Raw genomic sequence first — 19881 nt, 5'->3', positions numbered from 1 at the left:
ATATTCCCAAGAGAAGTAGTGAAAGCATAGTTTTGTATTCTTATACTAGAAAACAAGGGCCAAAAGCACAGAGAAAACAGGACACTTGTTAGAGAGAAGGTGATTTTGCTGGATGGTTATGGTGATATTTTGGATAGGCAAAAATAAAGGTTTGGATCGGGGCTAATTTCAAATTCCAAATCATAAAACACATAAAAATTTATATTGATAGGTTATGAAAGGGCTATTTTTATATAAGTGGGAATTTTTGTTGCTACTTTTCAATAGATGTGATGGATGAGCATGACAGAAGTGAACTAAAATTTACATAAGAGGATTAGAAATAAGACAATACCCTGTGTCTTTTTTATTTGTACCATTTTTTTTTCGGATCCTAAATGTTTATTAGCTTATTCTTTTACTTACTTTTACTATTATCTATTTACTGCATAATGAATAAACAGATAAATATATGATTCATGCATGTTACACTTTTTATGAGTAAGAGGAATAAGTTGGACCAAAATTAAAGTTAAAGCACTATGATTCTTAACAATGACCATTCTTAATACAATAATACAAATTCGGTATTTAAACAAATATGAACTAAATTTGTCAATACAGTGGCTTGGTATGAAACACTGCAACCAGTTTACTTTTCTATAATCTTGCAAAGAAAAAGAAATATTGATGGATATGATGAATAAGGAAAAAGTAATTGTGGAGTATATTACTTGAAAGAGGGTTTCTTGTGGTCTCATAAATGATTGGTTTGAATATGAACAATTGATGGGCATCTCAAAGGCTATAGTGATGCACGGCAGAAGCTAAAGATTCAGGTGTTGTTGTTGTTCAGTCACTAAGTCATAATTGACTCTTTGTAACCCCATGGACAGCAGCATTCCAGGCTTTCCTGTCCTTTACCATCTCCCGGAGTTTGCTCAAACTCAGTTGGAAATAATAAAGATTTATTCAATCAATTCCAAAATTTTGCTTTAAGCTTAAGGAAATGGCAACCCACTCCAGTACTCTTTGCCTAGAAAATTCCATGGATGGAGGAGCCTGGTGGGCTACAGTCCATGGGGTCACAAAGAGTCGGACACAACTGAGCGACTTCACGATGACAAAACAAAAAGAAGAGATAGAACAGGAGGAAATGATAGTTTTGGGGAAAACAAACAAAGAATGCAAAAGCAATGTCAACAAAGAGTATCAGTTAAAAAAGAATATGGTAAATTCTCTCTTTACGTGCTGAAGCATACCTCAAAATTGTTATGAATGTTCAAGTGTATGGTTTCCAGGTATTCCTTCTCTGTAACTTGAGGATTTGGGTTTTGTCTATGATTGGAATCATAGCTTACTTCCTTCTTCTGACAGTCTCAGAAAGTTAAGAAACAAAGTCTGGTGACTGCAACAATATTGATATGTGAATTTTTAAATACTTTGTTGGCAAATGAATGATTCACAGCTATGAAATGCCAGTGTATATCTGCAGATTATTAGAACTTGGAAAAGGAAGGAAAGCCTGAGTTCATTATTTCTGCTTCCCTAAGGGCAGGGTTTCTACTAGTACAATAGCCTCCAGAGAATAATTTATTTTAAAAATCCAATTAAAAGAAAAGTAAAAATGCCCCAAATTAAAAAAGTGAGAACTTATAAACACAATTTCTATAAGAAACACATTAAACTCAGCAAAACCATTACAGATGCTTTGCTCAAGACTCAGTCTTTCAACTACTGTGTAATGTCATGTACAGGCATCAGGTCATGAGAAGGATCTTGATATTTATCATTATCAGTAGCAACAGCAGCATAATCACCAACTACATTTATTGAATGCTATGTCTTGGAAACTCTTCCAAAAATTGTACTTATATCTTTTTTAATTTTATAGAAACTATATGACATAGACCATATTGTTACATTGACTTATGCTCTTTCACATAATTAATAAATAAAAGTGATATCAAAAGTCAGTCAAATTTCACAAAATTAATAAATAAAAATTATAAATTTTGTCTAATATTAAAATTATTAAAAAAGAATGGGCACATGGGCTTCAGTAGTTGTGGTGTGTGGGCTCAGCTGCCTCATGACATGTGAAATCTTCCTGGACCAGGTGGACCCCAGGTTCCCTGCTTTGGTAGGTGTATTCTTTACCCTTGGAACACCAGTTGAATGAAGTCCTTATATACTGGCTTTAGGCAACTGAAGATCTTCACTACTCATCGCACCTAAAGTTTCTAGAACCTCAGAAACCTTTTGTGATTTCTTATTCTACTTAGTGTTTGTTTCTAGAACTACAGGTAGCTATAAATTGCAGTGGTATTTGCCTCTATTTTCAGTGGCTTCCAAACTCTGCCATAGGGCCCATGAACACACTGAAGCTGCACATAAACCAGTTTCCTGGGCTGCCTCCAGACAAGGAAAACATTGAACATACAGTGCCCTATTTATTTCAATCCAGAAGAAGGAATCTTGATATACAGGATTCCTCCCAGTTTCACTATTCTCCTTGGGTAGAGGAATATCATAAATAAGCATGCAAATGCTCTGAATTTTTCTACCACTTCTGCTTGAATCCTTTCATGATTTTACATCATCCTCTGTGCTGTAGCTTCTCAACTGGTCTCTAGAGTTCTCAAAGTTTTCCTAGCCCTATATTGTTTTTAACTTTCTGTCTTTGTAGGGGAAAGATATTTTTGGCCTTCCATTTTGCTAACATCTCTCTATATATCATGTTTGCTGCTGCTAAGTCACTTCAGTCGTGTCCGACTCTGTGCGAACCCATAGATGGCAGCCCACCAGGCTCCCCCGTCCCTGGGACTCTCCAGGCAAGAACACTGGAGTGGGTTGCCATTTCCTTCTCCAATGCATGAAAGTGAAAAGTGAAAGTGAAGTCGCTCAGTCGTGTCCGACCCTCAGCGACCCCATGGACTGCAGCCTTCCAGGCTCCTCTTCCATGGGATTTTCTAGGCAGGAGTACTGGAGTGGGGTGCCATTGCCTTCTCCAATATATCAAGTTTAAATCAACCTTAATTTTTCTTTCTTCTCTTATTTCTTTCTTGTCTTCCATGGTATAATTTTGAGTTTCAACTGAGATAATACAAATTACTGAATTGTCAAATTATGCTTAGAAAACCCAGAGATCTCATTTAGTACCATTTTTTTAATGTATAATTTCAAACACAAAAATATCCAAGTGTTTTTGACCTCTAAGTCTTCTGGTGAACTCTAAGCTCTTCAATGAAGTTTTTCAGAGAAGTACTATATATATCAGGGCATCCTTCCAACTCAATTTAATATATGATCAGATAAGATCAGATCAGTCACTCAGTCATGTCCGACTCTTTGCAACCCCATGAATCGCAGCACGCCAGGCCTCCCTGTCCATCATCAACTCCCAGAGTTGACTGAGACTCACGTCCATCAAGTCAGCAATGCCATCCAGCCATCTCATCCTCTGTCGTCCCCTTCTCCTCCTGCCCACAATCCCTCCCAGCATCAGAGTCTTTTCCAATGAGGTGGCCAAAGTACTGGAGTTTCAGCTTTAGCATCATTCCTTCCAAAGAAATCCCAGGGCTGATCTTCTTCAGAATGGACTGGTTGGATCTCCTTGCAGTCCAAGGGACTCTCAAGAGTCTTCTCCAACACCACAGTTCAAAAGCATCAATTCTTCGGTGCTCAGCCTTCTTCACAGTCCAATTCTCACATCCATACATGACCACAGGAAAAACCGCAGCCTTGACTGGATGAACCTTGGTTGGCAAAGGAATGTCTCTGCTTTTGAATATGCTATCTAGGTTGGTTATAACTTTCCTTACAAGGAGTAAGCGTTTTTTAATTTCATGGCTGCAGTCACCATCTGCAGTGATTTTGGAGCCCAGAAAAATAAAGTCTGACAGTGTTTCCACTGTTTCCCCATCTATTTCCCATGAAGTGATGGGACCGGATGCCATGATCTTCGTTTTCTGAATGTTGAGCTTTAAGCCAACTTTTTCACTCTCCACTTTCACTTTCATCAAGAGGCTTTTGAGTTCCTCTTCACTTTCTGCCATAAGGGTGGTGTCACATGCATATCTGAGGTTATTGATATTTCTCCCTGCAATCTTAATTCCAGTTTATGTTTCTTCCAGTCCAGCATTTCTCATGGTGTATTCTGCATATAAGTTAAATAAACAGGGTGACAATATACAGCCTTGACGAACTCCTTTTCCTATTTGAAACCAGTCTGTTGTTCCATGTCCAGTTCTAACTGTTGCTTCCTGACCTGCATACAAATTTCTCAAGAGGCTGATCAGATGGTCTGGTATTCCCATCTCTTTCAGAATTTTCCACAGTTTATTGTGATCCACACAGTCAAAGGCTTTAGCATAGTCAATAAAGCAGAAATAGATGCTTTTCAGGAACTCTCTTGCTTTTTCTATGATTCTGCAGATGTTGGCAATTTGATCTCTGGTTCCTCTGCCTTTTCTAAAACCAGCTTGAACATCAGGAAGTTCATGGTTCACATATTGCTGAAGCCTGGCTTGGAGAATTTTGAGCATTACTTTACTAGCGTGTGAGATGAGTGCAATTCATACTTCTGTATAATATGTGTAATCACAGCACATGTATTGAATACAATGATTTGGTTAAAGAAACATATCATTTTTAATTTGCATGACATTTACCAGGAAGTCCTGGTCAATAAATACATAAAGTGCTATATGCTATAAGGAATCCTAGACAGGCCGATCCATCCTGCCAAATGTATTCTATAAATAAACACTTCCCTGCTAACAATTTTTTTCCCCAAAAGTTATACTATACACTTAATGGCTGCAACATTAAGGGAGGTTCTATTCACACCTATTATGGTTTTATTGTGAATAGATTTTTACCTTTATTATTTTCATATATTTATTTGGTTGATCATATCATTTCTTTCATTTATTCATGTAAATAATAAACTGATTTTTGAAGACTTAAATAAACTTTCATTCCTTGAATATGAATCAATATTTTATGATATATTAACCTTTCAATAGAAAGCATGATCATGTTTGCTTATATTTTGGACTCTTTTATCTATATTTATGAAGAATATTGTTCTCTGGCTGTTGATTTTGTCATGTTCTTCTCAGTTATCAGTTTAGTTCAGTCCCTCAGTCCTGTCCGACTCTGCAACCCCATGCACTACAACAAGCCAGGCTTCCCTATCCGTTACCAACACCCGGAGCTTGCTCAAACTCATGTCCATTGAGTCGGTGATGCCATTCAACTATCTCATCCTCTGTCATCCCCTTCTCCTCCTGCCTTCTCAGTTAAAATTATACTTTATTATTATAGTAATACTATAATATAATTTCATAATTTTATAATAATTGCAATATTATTATAGGTCTTTTTGAGCTCATAAATGGGTGGGTAGAATTCTTTTATGTCTATTTCCTGAAATAATTTGTGTAAGGGAAATAAACCTTAATAATATTCACAAAATTTCACTTATGAAGTCATGTGGATCTATAAATTCTTCTGCAGATGTTTTGCAGGCCAAAGTAATGTTTTCTATTGTATCATTATTATAACCTTTTTGGCAAAAAAAAAAAAAATGTCAATTTTCCAATTGGTGCTAGTGGTAAAGAACCTGTCTGTCAATGCAGGAGATATAAGAGATGTAGGTTTGAGTCCTCAGTCAGGAAGATCCCTTGGAGGATAGCATGGCAACCCACTCCAGGATTCTTGCAAAAAGTCAGACACAACTAAGAGACTTAGCACATGGCACATGTTAACTTCATCAAAGTTATCATTAAAATGACATAAAGTTTATGCTATATCATGCTACCTTTTCAATATTTGTGGCATTTGTAGTGATGAAGCATCTAGTTTTAGAAACCCTGGTGTATTCACTCACTTTAACATTTCATTAATGTTTTTTTAATTTTAAACATTAAAATACAAATTTTGTTAACATTTTTTTCCATATATATTTTTATTTTTCTACCAAAAGAAGTAACTGAAAATAGCACATTTTTAAACTTAAATTTCTGGTAGTCAATAATCTTACATGTATTTTACTGGACTAAAATCAGTCTGTTAACATGGATATATTATTTTCTGAAAACTCCAAGGGATGATCCATTTTCTTGTTTGTTTGTTTTTTTTTAGCTTCTAAAGAATTTCTCAGTTTTTTGATCAGATGTGCATGTGTGCTGAGTCTTGATCATACCCACTTTCCAACTCAAAGCCTACACTGACTAGTCAATTCATTTGCACATAACCACCTCTCTGGGGGAGGGCCCACAAGCCACAAAGTGCAATCAACTCTAGAACATGGAAAAAGAGAAGAAATGAATTCTCCCAATGGCCTGCAGAAGGAAGACAGCCTGGCTGACACCTTGATGTTTAGGACTTCTGACCTGCAGAACAGTTTAAGGAAAAGAACCCTGCAGCAAAATTTGAAATGATGGACAACTTGACCTTGAAAAGATCTTGTGGTGATTTGAGATCCTGATGGCTCTCCAAAGGGTGAGGAGCCATTTGAGAGAAGAGTTTCCTTTGGCTGGTAGCAGAAGACTAAAGCAGAAAGTTTCAAGCATGAGAAGAATTTAATGAGATATCCTTAAGATGGCAGAGTATAAGGACGTGTGTTCATCTTCTGCGAGAACTCCAAAATTAAAACTTAACTGCTGAACCATGGTTGACAGGAGAATGTTGGATCCCACCAAAAAAAGATACCCCAGGTCCAAGGGCAAATAAGAAGTCACAGGAAGATGGTAGGAGGGGTGAAATCATGTTTAGACTCAAACCCCATACCCTCAAAAGACACTCAAGGGCTCAAACAAACCTCGTGCACACCAGGACCCAGAGACCCCACAAAGACGGAGCCAGATCTGTGTGTCTGAGTGTCTCCTGCAGAGGTTCAGGTCAAGAGTGGACTGCCTCAGGGACAGGGGCTCTGAGTGCACCAGACCTGGGTATGGCATAAGCACTCTTGGAGGAGGTCACCATTAAACCCAACATAGAACCACCATAACTTACATAGGACTCGAGAAACAGACACTTGGAGGGCACAAACAAACCTTGTGCACACCAGGACCCAGAGGAAAGGAGCAGTGATCCCACAAGAGACTGACCCAGACTTGCCTGTGAGTGTCTAGGAATCTCCGGCAGAAGCATGGGTCAGGGGCACTTACTGCAGCAGTGCATGTATGGGACCTTTAGAAGAAGAACTAAAGAGCCTCGATGAAAGTGAAAGAGGATAGTGAAAAAGTTGGCTTAAAACTCAACATTTAGAAAACTCAGCATTCAGATCATGGCATCCGGTCCCATCACTTCATGAAAATAGATGGGGAGACAATGGAAACAATGAGAGACTTTAGTTTGGGGGGGCTCCAAAATCACTGCAGATGGTTACTGCAGCCATGAAACTAAAAGATGCTTGCTCCTTGGAAGAAAAGCTATGACCAACCTTGATAGCATACTAAAAAGCAGAGACATAATTACTTTACCAACAAAGGTCCATCTAGTCAAAACTATGGTTTTTCCAGTAGTCATGTATGGATGTGAGAGTTGGACTATAAAGAAAGCAGAGCGCCAAAGAATTGATGCTTTTGACTGTGGTGTTGGAGAAGACTCTTGAGAGTCCCTTGGACTGCAAGAAAATCCAATCAGTATTATAGCCTGAGAATTCCTTGGACTATGTAGTACATGGTGTCACAAAGAATTGGAAGTGGTCAAACAGACGATGGCAAGAGTGAACATCGACATTTTAGGAATCAGTGAACCAAAATGGACTGGAATGGGTGAATTTAACTCAGATGACCATTGTATCTACTACCGTGGGCAAGAATCCCTTAGAAGAAATGGAGAAGCCATCATAGTCAACAAAAGAGTCCAAAATGCAGTACTTGGATGCAGTCTCAAAAACAACAGAATGATCTATTCATTTCAAAGGCAAACCATTCAATATCACAGTAATCCAAGTCTATGACCCAACTAGCAATGCTGAAGAATCTGAACTTGAATGGTTCCATGAAGACCTACAAGACTTTCTAGAACTAACACCCCCAAAATATGTCCTTTTCATTATAGGGGACTGGAATGCAAAAGTAGGAAGTTAAGAAATATCTGGAGTAACAGGCAAATTTGGCCTTGGAATACAGAATGAAGCACGGCAAAAGCTAATAGAGTTTTGCTAAGAGAAGCACTGGTCATATCAAACACCCTCTTCCAACAACACAAGAGAAGACGTTACACATGGACATCACCAGATGGTCAATACAGAAATCAGATTGATTATATTCTTTACAGCCAAAGATGGAGAAGCTGTATACAGTCAGCAAACACAAGACTGGGAGCTGATGGTGGCACAGATCATGAACTCCTTATTGCCAAATTCAGACTTAAATTGAAGAAAGTAGGGAAAACCACTAGACCATTCAGGTATGACCTAAATAAAATCCCTTATGATTATACAGTGAAAGTGACAAATAGATTCAAGGGATTAGATCTGATAGAGAGAATACCTGAAAAACTATGGATAGAGGTTCACGACATTGTACAGGAGGCAGTGATCAAGACCATCCTCAAAAAATGAAATGCAAAAAGGCAAAATGATTGTCTGAGGAGCTATGAAAAGAAGAAAAGCTAAAGGCAAAGGAAAAAAGGAAATATGTATCCATTTGAATGTCAAGTTCCAAAGAATAGCAAGGAGAGATAGGAAAGCCTTCCTTAGTGATCAATGCAAAGAAATGGAGGAAAACAATAGAATAGAAAAGACTAGAGATCTCTTCAAGAAAATTAGAGATACCAAGGGAACATTTCATGAAAAGATGGGCCCAATAAAGGACAAAAATGGTATGGACTTAAAAGAAGCAGAAGATATTAAGAAGAGGTGGCAAAAATGCACAGAAGAACCATACAAAAAATATCTTCATGAACCAGATAACCATGATGGTGTAATCACTCACCTAAAGCCAGACATCCTGAATGTGAAGACAAATGGGGTTAGGAAGCATCACAACGAACAAAGCTAGTGGAGGTGATGGAATTCCAGTTGAGCTATTTCAAATCCTCAAAGATGATGCTGTGAAAATGCTACACTCAATATGCCAGCAAATTTGGAAAAATCAGCCATGGCCACAGGACTGGAAAAGGTCAGTTTTCATTCCAATTCCAAAGAAAGGCAAGGCCAAAGAATGTTCACACTGCTGCACAATTGCACTCATATCACGTGCTGGCAAAGTAATGCTCAAAATTCTACAAGCCAGACTTCAACAGTCCTTGAACTGAGAACTTCCAGATGTTCAGGCTGGATTTAGAAAAGACAGAGGAACCAGAGATTAAATTGCCAAAGTCCAGTGGATCATAGAAAAAGCAAGAAAGTTCCAGAAAAACATCTCTTTCTGCTTTATTGACTATTCCAAATCCTTTGACTATGTGGATCACAACAAACTGTGGGAAATTCTGTAGGAGATGGGGATACCAGACCACCTGACCTGCCTCCTGAGAAATCTGTATGCAGATCAAAAAGCAACAGCTAGAACTGAACATGAAACAACAGATTGGCTCCAAATCAGGCAAGGAGTATGTCAAAGCTGTATATTGTCACCCTGCTTATTTAACTTATATACAGAGTACATCATGAGAAACGCTGGGCTGGAAGAAGCACAAGCTGGAATCAAGATTGCCATGAGAAATATCAATAACCTCAGATAACACCATGCAGATAACACCACCCTTATGGCAGAAAGAAAGAAGAACTGAAGAGCCTCTTGATGAAAGTGAAAGAGAATAGTGAAAAAGTTAGCTGAAAACTCAACATTCAGAAAACTAAGATCATGGCATCTGGTCCCACCACTTTATGGCAAATAGATGGGGAAACAACAGAAACAGTGGCTGACTTTATTTTGCGGGGCTCCAAAATCACTGCAGGTGGTGACTGCAGCCATGAAATTAAAAGATGTTTTCTCCTTGGAATGGCCAAGTTATGACCAACCTAAACAGCATATTAAAAAACAGAGACTTTGCCAACAAAGTTCCATCTAGTCCAAGCTATGGTTTTTCCAGCAGTCATGTATGGATGTGAGAGTTGGACTATAAAGAAAGCTGAGCACCAAAGAATTGATGCTTTTGAACTGTGGTGTTGGAGAAGATTCTTGGGAGTCCCTTCAATCGCAAGGAGATCCAACCCGTTCATCCTGAAGGAAATCAGTCCTGAATATTCATTGGAAGGCCTAATGCTGAAGCTGATACTCCAATACTTTGGCCACCTGATTGGAAGAACTGACTCATTGGAAAAGACCCTGATGCTGGGAAAGATTGAAGGCAGGAGGAAAAAGAGATGACAGAAGATGAGATGGTTGGATGGCATCACTGACTCGATGGACATGAGTTTGAGTAATCCCCGGGAGTTGGTGATGGACAGGGAAGCCTGGCGTGCTGCACTCCATGGGGTTGCAAAGAGTTGGACATGACTGGCAGACTGAACTGAACTGAACTTATTGAATGGGAGGATTATTTCAACTATTTTTGGGAAGGGGTGGAGATTTCAAGGATTTGGGTCACCTCCCTATCCTTGGTCTTTTAACAGTGCTGTGGAACTGTCATGGCACCTCTGGGTGTGTCATTTCATTTGTTGATTGAGGACTAAGGTCTAGTCTTGTCTGTCATCTTGGTCTTATTTGATTCTAATTGGTTTTTGTTGTGTCTTTGGGCTATGTCATTCTTTCAAAAGTTGTGCCCTGCCCCTTTTCCTCCTGTTACAGCCTGATGGGAGTTCTCTTGTATGTTATTTGTCATTTTTCCCTTGTTACTTTTAATATTTTATCTTTGTCTTTAATTTTTTTTTAGTTTGATTACTATGTGTCTTGGTGTGTTCCCCCTTGGGTTTATCCTGCTTTGGACTCTCTGTGCTTCCTGGACTTGGTTGATTATTTCCTTTCCCATGTTAAGGAAGTTTTCAGTTATTATCTCTTCAAACATTTTCTCAGGTCCTTTCTCTCTCTTCTCCTGGGACTCCTATAATGTGAATGTTAGTGTACCTACTGTTGTCCCAATGGTGTCTTAGGCTGTCTTCATTTCTTTTCATTCCTTTTACTCTATTCTATTTTATCAGATCCCCAGGACTGGAAGCCTGTGGTGGCATTCAGATCCTTTCCAACAGTGGGAGAACTTCTTTGGTATTACTGTTCTCCAGTTTGTGGCTTACCCACCTGGTTGGTATGGGATTTGATTTTACTGTGTTGCGGCTCTTCTACCATCTTGCTGAAGCTTCTTCTTTGTCTTTGGATGTGGGGAATCTTTTATTGGTGTGTTCCAGCATCCTTCTGTAGATGGTTGTTCAACAGCTAGTTGCAATTTTGGTGTTCCCACAGGAGGAAATAAGCACATGTCCTTCTACTCTGACTCTTGAATCAGAAGTCATAACAGTCTATTTTAAATTGATAACAACTTAGCTTTAAGCTCAGCATAATTACTGCCTTCTAAAATATTTTATTTTTTTTGTATTACCAGTCATATTTCTTTACTGTGCCCTTATTAATTACTGTAGTTACAACTTTATTTAATACTTTTGTCTTTTAATATTTATACTACAGCTAATAATGATTTTATGTAACAATTACAGTATTATGCTGAATGTGTTTATATGTTTACATTTACCTTTAAATTTATACAGTCATATGTCCTCATATTACTAACTAGTTTCCTTTTATTTCAACTTGAAAAACTCTGTTTTGCATTTCTTGTATGGCAGCCTAGTCGTGATGACATTGTTAAAAATATTTAACTTATTTGCTAACATTTTATAAAAAAAAAAGTCACATTTTTCAGTATTTGGATTGAAATTTACTTAGGTATTACAATAATGAATGTTTGCATTACACTTTTGTCTCAAGGAATTTGTATACATGAAAGTCTATCACAAATGAACACTAATTCAATTCCAGCTAACATATTATGCTTTTACCAAAGTATAAGCAAACTAATATTTAGTTGGTGAAGTCACTTTCTGTGTGCTTCATTGCCTATACAAATTGGAGGCTTTGACTCTATGATATTGATTGATTGGTTTCACTCAATAGAATCAAGTATTTGCTAGTATAGCTCTTTAGTAGAAAATATGACTGACATATCACCATTATAAATGCAAATATGGCTTTTTTATTTCAAGAAACTAATAAAAATATATTTGTGCTGCAGGGCTTGCCAAGTAGTGCTAGCAGTAAAGAACCCAACTGCCCATGCAGCAGAGGTAAGAGACACGGGTTTGCTCCCTGGTCCAGGAAGCTCCCCTGGAGGAGGGAATGGCTACCCACTCCAGTATTCTTGCCTGGAGAATATCATGGACAGAGGAACCTGATGGGCTAAGGTCCATAGGATCTCAAAGAGTCGGACACAACTGAAGTGACTTAGCACATACATGCTCTCTATGAGTGACATAACCAATACCTAAGAATATGCTAATTACATATATTATTGTCTGTATGAGCTCAATAGGTGATAGGATAAATATGTTCCTTAAATACCTTCTTACTAATTATGGGGTCTCTTGATTTACATGCCAGTATTTGAATTTTAGCTCACCAGGCTAATCTATCTGTGGAATTCTCCAGGCAGGAGTGCTGAACTGGGTAGCCATTCTCTTCTCCAGAGGATCTTCCAGACCCAGGGAAGGGATCCAGGTCTCCTACATTGCAGGCAGACTCTTTACCGTCTGAGCCACCAGCGAAACCCTTGAAATTACTTATTGGTAAGGAAAAGTCAGTTGTCGTACTTAATTTCTTCATATCAGATAGTGCCAAGATTTGTCTCATAATTGAAAGGGATAGATAAGCCAATTTCAACAAAAGTGGCAGCCTCTCTCTTTGGAATATTTCCAATTTTAAGCCACTGAGACATGGGCAGCAGATATAAAATCGTCACCATTCTTAATCTCTCTGTACTCACCGACAAATATGTTTGCTCACAGAAAGTGTAGTGCCTCTTGTAGAGAAAAAGAGCTTTTTCATATTTGAAAGTCAAAGTTAGTGTTGTCCATCTGGATGAATTGTCAGTAATAATTTGAACAGTGACTACGACATGAAGCCTGCTGTATTCTTTCATCTATAAAACAGATACTTTAGTGAGTTTTATTTTCTTTCATTCTGACTGCTGATTATAATTTCAGTCAGAATATGAGAAACCTGCAAAAAAAAAAAAGTCTTATTTAAATTTTGTACTTAGAAAGTTTCTTCTGTAATAATACTTAATTTAATATCTCTAAAACATGAGTTGCTAAGTATAGGCCACAAGAAGTTTTCGGTATCTATCTATATTCTAAAATGAACTCATATACAAAAGATATATTAGTCTTTGTAACTCTTTATTTACATAACTTCTTTGTAATGCACAACAGCACTCTGATTCACTGTAATGAATGAAAAATCAGTTGAAAATACTAGGTAAATTAACCACAATTAAAAAATAGCAAAGAAAATAAAATGCTGAAGTGAGAGATCAAAAATTATATATAATTTGGCAGTGCATTACCACTAAAATGTACTGGATATTACTGGAGGAAGCAAATAATTACTATAGTAATTATCAATTAGCTTTGTTTAGTTTTGATTTATGTAAAGCATTGCTTTGAATTACACAATACACATATGGAGGTTAGATTGTTTAAAGTATTTTTGGAATTCTATACATTTGAGCCTCTAAAATGTAAGCTCAATTATAGTTCAACTATATCTTTCCACTTTGTTAAATTTGATAACTCTTAAATGAATATAATTTTGGAATGATTAGTTTTAGGTAATTTTTTCTAATAAAGTATAAGAGGAAATACATTGCCTTCTAAATATTCCATCACAAATATTTTATATTCATTTAATTTTTATTTATCTACATTATTCAAAGTATAAAAACAGGAGATCTATCTATCTATCTATAGAGACAGGTTGACAGAGAGTATGAGAGATTTTAGATGACATTAAGTGAAAATATAATGACACTAGCCAATCTGGGAAATTATATATATACACACACACACACACATATATAATCACAAAACACATGAAGGTGTATTTTAATAAAAACCATGCACTGAAGAAAGGATACACACATATCAGAGATGTCAATTAATTTCAGCATTTTACACTAAATTTGTTCACCCAACTTTTTTAAACAACTCTATTTTCTTAACCATTTTACTCAGTTTTATTAATTGAATTCTTAAATGGGTAAAAAATAATTGTTGATCATTGAGTGAGAAAGACAGGCCAGAGATAATAGTCTCAATTATGGCATTAAAAATTAAACCAGAAATATGTTGAGGTAAGACTATTAATAAATATATAGATGATAGAGAGATAAACTTATAAATATATGCTTTTAAATATATGTACCCATGTATATTTCTATCTATGCCTATGTCTATAGCTATGCTTTCATTTGTCTATATCTTTCCTACCAAGGGATTGACAGATTTTAAATCAAGTAGAGAAGAAGGCAGAATTTACATTTTAATATGGAGTTATACTTAGGCAAAACATTTGGAAAGAGCTCATGACATCTAGGAAGCATACACATCAGGGGTGAGAAAAATGACATCGGCAATTAAAATATAGAGAAAGGAAATGTAGTTTTGTAGATAGAAATTTAGCTCTTCTTATATTTCCATGTTTGTAGTAATATATTGAAGTATGATCTAATAAACATATGTGTGAGTTTATATCTGTTTCTAACTTTCTATCATCTATCTAGGCAGATGAATTTTAAAAATAAACGAATTGACTTTAAAAAGGTGAAAACCGGGTAATCAAAATGATATGAGAATGTCAAGGGAGAATGTAGAGAAACCCAAAAGGCCCAAAGAAGAAATTCTGAGATATGACATTTAATCCATTATTCAATAATCTAAAATCTTAGAAGATATAAGAAAAGATTAGAATTGTGTGTGCGCTCAGTTGTGTCCAGCTCTTTGGGGCCTCATGGACTGGAGCCCACCAGGCTTCTCTGCCAATGGAATTTTCTAGGCAAGAATACTGGAGTGGGGTGTGCCATTTCCTTACTCCAGGGGATCTTCCCAAACCAGGGATCAAACCTGCATCTCTTGCATCTCCTGCATTGGCAGGCAGATAGATTCTTTACCATTAGTGCCACCTGGGAAGCCCAGAGTTGTGTAGAAAGGAAGCAAATTTAAAGTAGAGAGAAGAATTTTTATTATGTTGTGAAGTTTATTTTTAAGACAAAAATTGGAGCAAATAATTATGTCAGTCAATTGATTGAAAGACAAAAAAATACAAGACAAATAGATGTAAGATGTGACACAGCATCATTGTATACTCCATATCTTTCTCTTACTAATTCATATGTAAATTAGGATTCTATTATGTTGAGAATCTGAAACAATTTGTTATATAGTTGCATAACATTATAACAGTTTGTAGACACATGAAGAGAAATTTTAAAAAATGTCATAAAGTACATATAAAGTATATGATTAATGTACAGGCTTATATTGATGGAGAACATATACTATTGAAATTATTTTTTACTTCTATCTCTTTCACACACACACTCAACACGTTCATTAAAAAGATGATCATTAAATAGGAACACTTATTAGAGTTGTTATTTTTCAGGTATGCTGAGGTAATATTAACTATATTTAGGATTTATGACCACTTTAACCAAAGTTTTTTTCTTTTTTCTTAATGCAGAATATTTCATCAAGAATGAACAATATCTCCACGGGTATCCAAATTTCTTATCTTTTGTTTTCTGGCCCATGAATCTTTCAGTTCTTACAAGCTGGGTTTTTCCATAGTAATTTACCTGGCAGCCCTAATGGGGAGTGGCCTCATTTTTACTATAACATCCTTCAGTTCAGTTCAGTCGCTTGGTCGTGTCTGACTCTTTGTGACCCCATGGACTGCAGCACACCAGGTTTCCCTGTCCATCACCAAATCCCAGAGTTCACCCAAACTCACGTCCATTGAGTTGGTGATGGCATCCAACCATCTCATCCTCTGTCATCCCCTTCTCCTCCCGCCTTCAATCTTTCCCAGAATCAGGGTTTTCTCACATGAGTCAGTTCTTCACATCAGGTGGCTAAAGTATTGGAGTTTCAGTATCAGTCCTTTCAATGAATATTCAGGACTGATTTCCTTTAGGATGGACTAGTTGCATATCCTCGCTGTCCAAGGGACTCTCAAGAGTATTCTCCAACACCATAGTTCAATAACATCCTTAGACCCATGCCTCCACACATCCATGTACTTCTTAAGAAATTTGTCCCTGTTTGATACTTACCTCACTTCAGTTGTTGTGCTCAAAGCTGTTGTCAACTTTTTGACCCACAGGAATTCCATCACCTTTCTTAATTGTGTCACCCAGATGTTTCTGGTGCCTTTTTCAGCAGTGGCAGAACAATTTCTCCTCACAAGCATGTCCATTGACTGGTATGTTGCCATTTGCCATCCCCTGCACTATGAAGTCATTATGAACAGAGGCACATGTGTCCAGACAGTGGTTCTATCCTGGTTCAGTGGTGGCTTACTATCTGTTATGCCCACAGCAGAAACATTTTCTTTATCTTACTCTGGGCTCAACAAGATCCAACAATTCTGTGATATTCCCCAGTTGTTAGCTATTACTTGCTCAAAGAATATAACTGCAGAAATTGTGCTTATACTTGCTAATGCAGTCTTGGATTTCTGTTGCTTTATGTGCATCATAATCTTATACATCTACATCTTCTCTACTGTCAGAAAGATTCTGTCTACAGAAGGGCCATCAAAGCCTATTCTGCTTGCCTCCCACACTTGGCAGTTAGTGCACTTTTTCTCTCAACTGCATTTATTGCATGCTTGAAACCTATTTTAGAGTATACATCATTCACTGATCTCATTTTATCTTCTTTCTATATTTTACTGCCCCTTCCTTAATCCCATCATATACAGCCTAAGAAACAAGGCCATGAAGACAGGTTTAAATAACTCGCTCACTAGAAAGCTCTGACAAAGGAGAATATCCTTATCTTCCTCCAAGAATAGAGGTATTTTTCTTCTTAATATTTGTATAAGTACAAGATGGATCTGGCTGATTTGTTGTGTTAATCTCCAGGATTACCTGGACCCATGGTGATGATGCTTGGTCAATCTGCAATAAACTATAAAATCTAGTATTAATGAAGCTGCACTCAGGTCTGACAGTTCCAGTTTTGGAGACTTGCTAAAGAAAATGTGCATTCATAGTTCATAAATAGTTACCATTAGGCCAATTTAATTTCTGTTTATTGAGTCAGCTCACACATCCTGGTTTTGGATTCTTAACTAGAGAGCAGCTTCCTCCTTGAGTGAACCTGGATTCCCAGGTGTCCTGCTTTGTATTCTGGAGAGGAAGTACATCCTCTCTGGAGAATGTGACTGAGAATGGCCCCTGGAAGCTGAGCCAGGGCGTTCTGAATCTCCTTAATATTGCATTACACTTTCTTGCTCCTGTTGCATTGTACAATTTACAGTAACAAACCTTTTCTGAGTATGCATTGATAGGTTATTGTCAGTCTTTCATATAATCTAAATCTATAAGACTGGAACATAGCTAAATAAAACATTTGCTTCTGTCTCAAAAGTTTTCATAAGTATCACTGAAAATTAAAACAGGAGAGATGCTTTTTCCTGGAAGATTTACTTTGGAGAAATGTCTATTTAGATCTGCTCACTTTTTGATTGGGCTGTTTATTTTTTCTTATCCAATATTTTGAAAAGTTTTTAAATTCTTTATTATAACTGACCAGTACACAGAAATAATTTATGTGGTATCTTTTGATGTATGATCTGTTAGTGTTTTCTTTTGGCACTGCTCATTCAAACTCTTGCCCAAATAACATAGGAGAAAAACAAGCTGCTATAAACCAAACTCAGACAGGTTTCTCAGAAAACTATGCTGCTTGATATATATGTTTTGTTTATAATATTCTATATTTTTCTTGCTCAAATCTTGGTTAAATGCAAATATTTAGCCAACAAACATTTCGACTTAGACAGTAGTTAGAATTTACTAGTGTATAAGGAATGGGTGATGATGTCTTTGATTTGCTTATACTGTCATTATTTTGCAAAATAGATATTCCTTGAAATCACTTACATAGTTTTTTTCAATAAATTATAATTTTTACCACTATTGCCATTGACACATATTTATGCTTAATTAAAATTATAACATAAAACACCTACATCTTCAAAAATTTAGTTCAGTTCAGTTCAGTCACTCAGTCATGTCCGACTCTGTGACCCCATGAATTGCAGCATGCCAGGCCTCCCTGTCCATCACCAACTCCTGGAGTTCACTCAAACTCACATCCATTGAGTCGGTGATGCCATCCAGCCATCTCATCCTCTGTCATCCCCTTCTCCTCCTGCCCCTAATCCCTCCCAGCATCAGAGTCTTTTCCAATGAGTCAACTCTTCGCATGAGGTGGCCAAAGTACTGGAGTTTCAGCGTTAGCATCAGTCCTTCCAAAGAACACCCAGGACCGATATCCTTTAGAATGGACTAGTTGGATCTCCTTACAGTCCAAGGGACTCTCAAGAGTCTTTTCCAACACCACAGTTCAAAAGCATCAATTCTTCGGTGCTCAGCCTTCTTCACAGTCCAACTCTCACATCCATACCTGACTACTGGAAAAACCATAGCTTTGATTAGATGGGCCTTTGTTGGCAAAGTAACGTCTCTGTTTTTTAATATGCTGTCTAGATTGGTCATAACTTTCCTTCCAAGGAGCAAGGGTCTTTTAAATTTATGGCTGCTATCACCATCTGCAGTGATTTCGAAGCCCTCCACAGTAAAGTCAGCCACTGTTTCCCCATCTATTTGACATGACATGATGGGACCGGTTGCCATGATCTTAGTTTTGTAAATGCTGTTTTATGCCAACTTTTTCACTCTCCTCTTTAAATTCCATCAAGAGGCTCTTTAGTTCTTCTTCCCTTTCTGCCATAAGGGTGGTGTCATCTGCATATCTGAGGTTACTGATATTTCTCCTGGCAATCTTGATTCCAGCTTGTGCTTCATCCATCCCAGCATTTCTTATTATATACTCTGCATAAAAGTTAAATAAGCAGGGTGACAATATACAGTCTTGACATACTCCTTTTCCCATTTGGAACCAGTCTGTTGTTCCATGTCCAGTTCTAACTGTTGCTTCCTGACCTGCATACAGATTTCTCAAGAGGCGGGTCAGGTGGTCTGGTATTCCCATCTCCAGAATTTTCCGCAGTTTGTTGTGATCCACACAGTCAAAGGCTTTGGTGTAGTCAATAAGGTAGAAGTAGATGCTTTTCTGGAACTCTCTTGCATTTTTGATGATCCAGTGGATGTTGGCAATTTGACCTCTGGTTCCTCTGCCTTTTCTAAAACCAGCTTGAGCACCTGAAAGTTCTGGGTTCACTTACTGTTGAAGCCTGGCTTGGAAAGTTTTGAGGATTACTTTGCTAGCATGTGAGATGAGTGCAATTGTGTGGTAATGTGAACATTCTTTGGCATTGCCTTTCTTTGCAATTGGCATGAAAACTGACCTTTTCCTGTCCTGTGGCCACTGCTGACTTTTCCAAATTTGCTGGCATGTTGAGTTCAGCAGTTTGACAGCATCATCTTTTAGGATTTGAAATAGCTCAACTGGAATTCCCTCACCTCCACTAGCTTTGTTCATATTGAGGCTTGGTAAGACCCACTTAACTTTTCATTCTAGGATGTCTGGCTCTAGGTAAGTGATCACACTATCGTGGTTATCTGTGTCATGAAGATCTTTTTTGTGTAGTTCTTCTTTGTATTCTTGCCACCTCTTCTTAATTGCTTCATTTAGGTCCATACCATTTCTGTCCTTTATTGAGCCCATCTTTGCATGAAATGTTCCCTTGGTATCTCTATTTT

The 19881-nt window shown here is 37.3% G+C and overlaps 1 pseudogene; it reads left to right on the top strand.

The window, feature by feature from the left end:
* Nucleotides 1-1099: 1099 nt before the first annotated feature.
* Nucleotides 1100-16968, top strand: LOC109561020 (olfactory receptor 14A16-like; annotated as a pseudogene).
* Nucleotides 16969-19881: the final 2913 nt, after the last annotated feature.

Source organism: Bos indicus, chromosome 7, assembly GCF_029378745.1.
Source record: "Bos indicus isolate NIAB-ARS_2022 breed Sahiwal x Tharparkar chromosome 7, NIAB-ARS_B.indTharparkar_mat_pri_1.0, whole genome shotgun sequence".
Lineage (NCBI taxonomy): Eukaryota > Metazoa > Chordata > Mammalia > Artiodactyla > Bovidae > Bos > Bos indicus.
Note: the sequence above shows the minus strand (reverse complement) of the source record. Positions and strands in the feature narration are given on the sequence as shown.